At 36.9% G+C, this 6,228-nt stretch overlaps 1 long non-coding RNA gene across 1 annotated transcript; it reads left to right on the top strand.

Annotated features, from left to right (window-relative positions):
* Positions 1 to 357: 357 nt before the first annotated feature.
* On the top strand, positions 358 to 5,509 carry LOC123592425. Its single transcript, XR_006709769.1, has 3 exons — positions 358 to 1,781; positions 2,527 to 2,580; positions 4,680 to 5,509. It is a non-coding gene; the product is annotated as an uncharacterized LOC123592425 (long non-coding RNA).
* Positions 5,510 to 6,228: the final 719 nt, after the last annotated feature.

Below are 6,228 nucleotides of genomic sequence, written 5' to 3' on the forward strand. Positions count from 1 at the left end.
AGATCATCACCTGAGCTGAAGTCGGATGCTCAACTGACTGAGCCACTCAGGTGCCCCTGAATAATTTTAGTCATCACATATTTATTCAGCATTTACTAAAAGCCAGGCATTATGCCTGACACTTGTAAAGCCAGAATGAACCAGAAAGACAAGATTTCTAACCTTATAGAATTTAAAATCAAGGGGCACCTGGGTGTCTCAGTTGGTTAAGTGTCCGACTTCGGCCCAGGTCGTGATCTCCTGGTTTGTGAGTCTGAGCCCTGTGTCTGCACTGACAGCTGAGAGCCTGGAGCCTGCTTCAGATTCTGTGTCTCCCTCTCTCTCTCTGCCTCTCCCCCACTCGTGCTCTGTCTCAGTCTCTCAAAAATAAATAAACGTTAAAAAATTAAAAAAAAAAACATAAAATCAAGAGAGAAAAGAAACAATTAAGCAAGTGCTCGTTTTATACATGTGGATTCTAAGTTTTGCAGAAATTAGTGAAATTCTCCAAAGTCCATTTTCCTTAACTGGCACAGCTGGGGGAAACTCCCAGGAATTAAAAATTACAATGTAAGCCATCTTTCCTTTATGCTGTGCTGGGATTGACATACTTTTTTTTTTCTTTTTTTTACACACATTACTAATTGCACACATTTTATGTACTCACAGTGCCCTTCACTGAGCAGGAACTTTGTTGCTGTTTGCATCTATTGGGATTGTTCTCAAAGGTATTAAGGATTATCATTAGATGAAGCTCATCAATCATTATTATTGTGGATAAGCTTCATTTGATCTGCCCTTCAAGAACATCAAAATAAGAATAACAACTATTTCATCTCACTTGTTCTAAATAAAGAAAAAAAAATCCTATAGCCTCTAGTAGGCATAGGACATTGTGAAAACATTGCCAAGTGGTTCACACTAGGAATTCTTTTTGAAAAGGTGATATTGGCTATTAAATTTCAGTTTTACGTAGTAATTATAAATTTTTAAGTTTGATATATTTGATCAGAATAAATACTTAAAATGGAGACCAATTTTCACTGTTAACCCAAATTTTGTTAGGTTAGGGATTTTCACTGAGAAAGCAAACTTTTCAAAAACATAACTTTATGTATGTTTTTTGAGAAAATAAATTAAACCTTTTAAACAACAACAACAAGACATTGCTTGATGCTCTATCTCAGGAGACAATTATATGTGTCAGTCTGCAAATATGGAGGAAATCTCTACACTTGGAAATATATCACATCTCACAGGAAAGACTTATCACCTCCACTGCCATTTGACGCTATAGTCTCAAGGCCAAGGCTTTGCTGTCTTTAATAACAAGTAACAAAAGCTGCTGTTGAAATAAGTTCTACCAGATTCATGCTGTACTTTATAGAATGCAAAACGGCTTGACTTTAGTAAGATCCTTGTCCTTTTCATACCTTGAAATTTTTGGTGAAAATGAATGTGAATGGAACATGGTTATCTCTTTCATTTCTTTAATCCTTTCAACTTCACCCTTGGTGAGGAGGGATATTTTAGTGTATAAATGCCATGAGCATTAACAGGAGATGACCTTGTTTTTATTTTTTGTCAGTGTTAAGCTCCAAAGAAGAAAGAGTCACTGTACTCCTCTGGCAGGAACTAGAAGAGATCAAAGGACTAGCGGCTGGATAAAGCCTGGACCCTGGAGGAGAGAAAGAGAGTGGGAACGAGGGAACCAAGGGAAAGGGACTTCCAGCTGACCCTCCAGATGTCCCGAGCCATACATGCAGTATCTTACATCAAAGACATTACATATGTTGTATTAGGTATTACACTGTCCTTGGGTTCCTAGTAAAGACATAGTTATCACATGACATGAAAGTTATGTGCATTTCTCAAACACCTGAAAGGCAAATGCTTTGGTATAACCAGGATACTATTGCATCTAAAATGAAGGCATGAAGAAAGGATTATTTCATATGATTTTCCCCAAATCATGGTAGTTCCATGGAAAGTAATGGGAGAATTGTAGAAGTTTATGGATGGGCTAAAATGTCCACCCCAATCTTCTTCAATGTCGCCAGTGCCGGCACAAAAAATACAAATGCCTAACTCGATGTTGTGATAGGTGTGCACAGACTGAAGTGCCCAGCCCTTGCTTTCATAGCTCTATCCAGAGATGGGACAGTCAGGGTCACCTCTTTTCTAGCTGAAGGAAAGCATAACAGCATATTTTAGTCCTTGAAAACTAGTCAGATGGTTGGTATGTTGCTTTTGGAATGAAAGTCTTCAAAGTCTTCTGAATAAGAGAACATAATCTCTCATTATGCAATCTTACAAGTTCCAAGAAAACATAACACCAAATTTTAAAAGTTCTATTTTTAAAAGAGATAAGACATTCCAAGTTGGGTTCTAAATCATTTCAAGTGGCCAACTTTGGCTACAGAGAATGGAAAATTGGACTTTTTGAAAATGTTTGAAAATATGAATAAATGGGCTCCGAGAAGAGGATTGGTTTTGTCACACTTATTTCAGTTTCCCTGAAGTTAGGTCCTTTCTGCTCATTTCCAGTTTTGTTAGATATTCTGGTTCAGTGAGACTATGGCGTATCTGAATTCTGTATAGGTAAGTTCTTTCTATGCCACTTGAGGTTAATTAGGTTAGTGTACGTATTTTTCTATTAATTTATTGGAAATGAATTTTAACCCAGCATATGACAATAAGATACCGAAGTGGCATTTACAGAATTCTCAGCAGAACTGAGATTATAACCACTTGGAGAAATCAGTCAAAATCAGAAAAAGAAATCAGAGAAAGTATTCAAAGCACCTGTTTTCTGGAGTAGTCTATGTCCAACATTTTCATCATTGTGTACTCATCTAAGTATTTTCAATAATTTATAAATCTGAAGTCTGCAGTCATCCTGCCCCTAAAACAGTTGCTGATGTTCACAAAACAACCCACTGCTACCTGTACAGTAGAATCATGAGGTGGAGTTTAAACTCCCTCTTATTGGTCTGGATGGATGTTAATACTTCCATTACTTTACATATAGATTACTCTGTAACTGAACAGGATGGAGAAAGGGGAGCCATTCTACATATTGGAAGCTTCATTTGACAGTCATAATGGAGATGCTGATGGTGACATTGCTCTCAACATTCTTCCTCATAATACCCAGATGGAGGCAAACTTAAGAAACTCTCCAACTCTCTGATGAATGAGGTCTTTAAACAAATGAAAAATAAGAAAGCATCTGGAAATGATATCATCCCTCCCAATTTTCATGCTGGAGACAAAGTTAACTCATGTAATGTCTCTGTATTCTCCTCTTGAGATACAAGAATAAAAGAGAAAATGGGATATGGCTCCAGGGAGGTGGAGATGCTGAGTTTTATGTGATGATATACATCCAATGGCAGGATGTATAGCTGAAGCAGCTGCAGAGCATATGTTTTAGATAAAAGAGAGTTTTCATAAACCAACATCCATGAGAAAACTCTCATTTCTGGTTTGGAAAGAGAATAAGTTCATTTCTTAAAGGGGGGTATTTTGACATGGAGATTTCACTTCACTCTCTGCAAGGAACTTCTGTTTCATCTAGTCTCTAAAGCTTTTCTTAGAAAGTACCGTATAAATGTACTTCACTCTGCTTTTAGACGTTTTAGTTGTGGAAAGAAGCTCATCAATGGCTTAGTGACTGGAAATGAATCTGAAGTCTCCTGCTTTAAGAACATATCCTTATTTAATTTCTGAGTGATGAATAGCATTTTTGAAACTGTAGAAACTACTTTGTATACTTTCTATTTGTTAGCAGATTTGAGAAGAGCCTGACTTACTGGGAGCACACAGAATTTAAAATCAGAAAACCTAAGCAGAATGATATTTTTACCATTTTCTGATAAGTTATTGAGGCCTCTGTTTTATGATCTCCAAATAGATGTATTAATAACACTGACAAGGGCTTTGTTACAGTAATACATTATCACAGTGCCAATCAGTCCCACTCCTTCCTCCCAGTAGCTGCTTTAAAAAACATGTTCTGTTCCCTTTTTGATAGTACTCTGAAATTGTAAAGCGTGTTTTCTTTTGGCAAAGCGCTTTATAATTATGGTTGTCTTAATATATGTCTGATAGGTAAGTGTATTAGTCAGCTAAAACCTCTAGGGAACTCTTTTCCTCTGAATCAGGTTGGGATTTATATGTGAAACTTGAAATCTTGGCAGTATATGGATCTACTGATCATTGTTTTGATACAACTTCCCTTGATGATTTATCTTTTAATTTGTAGACCAAGGAGAGTAGAGAATGTATGAATATCTGAATTCTGGTAAATATTCAGCTTTAGCAATCGCTGTTAGTTTTTGAGAGTCTCATCCCCATTTGCTCAGGGGTAAACTTAATCTCGTGCAAAGGTGACTACCATCTAAGTCTCTGAAATATATCCTTCAGTGATTTCTTGTATTCCTGGAATCATAGACACAGAATGACAGAGTGGAAGAAAATTTAAAGAGAGCCCACACCAATACCAATGATTTGTTAATGACATGGTGGGTTCAGAGGCATGAAGGGTCTGTGCAAAACGTCACAAGTGGCACGGCCCCATGAGTTCTTGGAGTGAATGTCTACGGTATATGTGTTGCTGTGACAGCAATAGGAATGAGTCAGTAGATGTCAAGTTATTCGATATTATGTTTACATTAAGGATTTTCTTTCCTTTCAAGTTCCAGGTTTGGCCTTGAGGACTCTTAATTTCTGAGAAGGAGCAGGTAGCTGCTGGAATTCTAGTTGGTATGACTGTCACATCCACGCTCCTCCACATTCCTACGCCAAGAAGTGGAAAAAATATATACAAAGAATGAGAGGCAGCCTGAGAGAAGAAAATTAAGTACTTGACTAGTTTTTCCTTCTCTCTCTCTGAGCCAATAATTATTGATTGAATCATTCACGTCTTAAATCATTCATGACTGTAATGCTGTGGCAGCCTACGTAAGCAAACCAAAATCTAAGCCTACAAATGCTTCAAGGTTACAAAATCAAAATGCTAGAAACGACCAATCACAAATAGCCAACTAGGCTTTAAACTATAGCCAATCAATAATTTCTTTGGTTTGCTTCTGACTTTTCTCTATAAAAACCTTTCCTCCCCCCACCACCTCCTGTTAGGTGGAGAATTCCTAACCCCTTCCAGTTTGGCACTGCTGATTGAAATAGATTTTTGTTCAAATAAAGTCTTAAAATTACAACAACGAGAAGAATGATGTGAAGATGTGTCTCAGAAATAGACAGAAGATAATGGAAACACTGGTTTTGAGTCAGAAGACCTGAGTTTGAGGTCCAGCTCTAGAGCATATATAGTCCCAGGTGGCCCCTTAAGTACCCTTAGACTCTGACCTGCAGTTTCTCCCAATTTTTACTGGAGATTTTTATTTTTACTTTTATTTCTGATGTTCTCTGCCTCTGTATCCCTGTCTCTGACTCCCTCCCTTTGATCATTCTAGAATAGAGGCTATAATTTGGGACTTGTTGATTCTTTTCTATTTTATTTTCAGATTTCAAAACTATTTATTGATCCTACTCTTATTTTTATCTCTTTACTTCTACTCTTTTGGTGTTATTTTTCTAATTTTTTAAGTTAGATATTTAGATAATTAATATTTTCAACTTTTGTTTTTAGGTACCAAGTTAGATACCTAAGTTATTAATTTTCAGCCTTCTATCTTTTCTAACATATGTACATCAGACTTTAAATTTTCCTCTAGGTATTATTTTCATTGACTCCACAAGTTTAGACATGCTGTGTTTTCATTTTCATTCTTCATATTTTTTACAAAATTTTCAACAGCTAATCTATATGCATAATTTATAAATTAAAACTATGGAATAAGATGCAGACTGAGGATCTGGTGCCTACCTTCCCTACTCACTCCATTCCCCAGCTTTTTGTGAGTTATGACTTCTATTAGTTATTCATGCATTCTTTAAAATTTTTTTTAATATTTATTTATTTTTGAGAGAGAGAAAGACATAGTGCAAGCAGGGGAGGGGCAGAGAGAGAGGGAGACACAGAATCTGAAGCAGGCTCCAGGCTCTGAGCTGTCAGCACAGAGCCCGACGCGGGACTCGGAACTCACAAACTGCCAGATCATGACCTGAGCTGAAGTCGGATGCTTAACCTACTGAGCCACCCAGGTGCCCCTAAAATCTTACTTTTCTTAGAGCAGTCTTAGGCTTGCAACAAAATTGAGAGTAAGGTACATAGATTTCCCATAA

Source organism: Leopardus geoffroyi, chromosome B1 (assembly GCF_018350155.1).
Source record: "Leopardus geoffroyi isolate Oge1 chromosome B1, O.geoffroyi_Oge1_pat1.0, whole genome shotgun sequence".
In the NCBI taxonomy this organism is placed as follows: Eukaryota; Metazoa; Chordata; class Mammalia; order Carnivora; family Felidae; genus Leopardus; species Leopardus geoffroyi.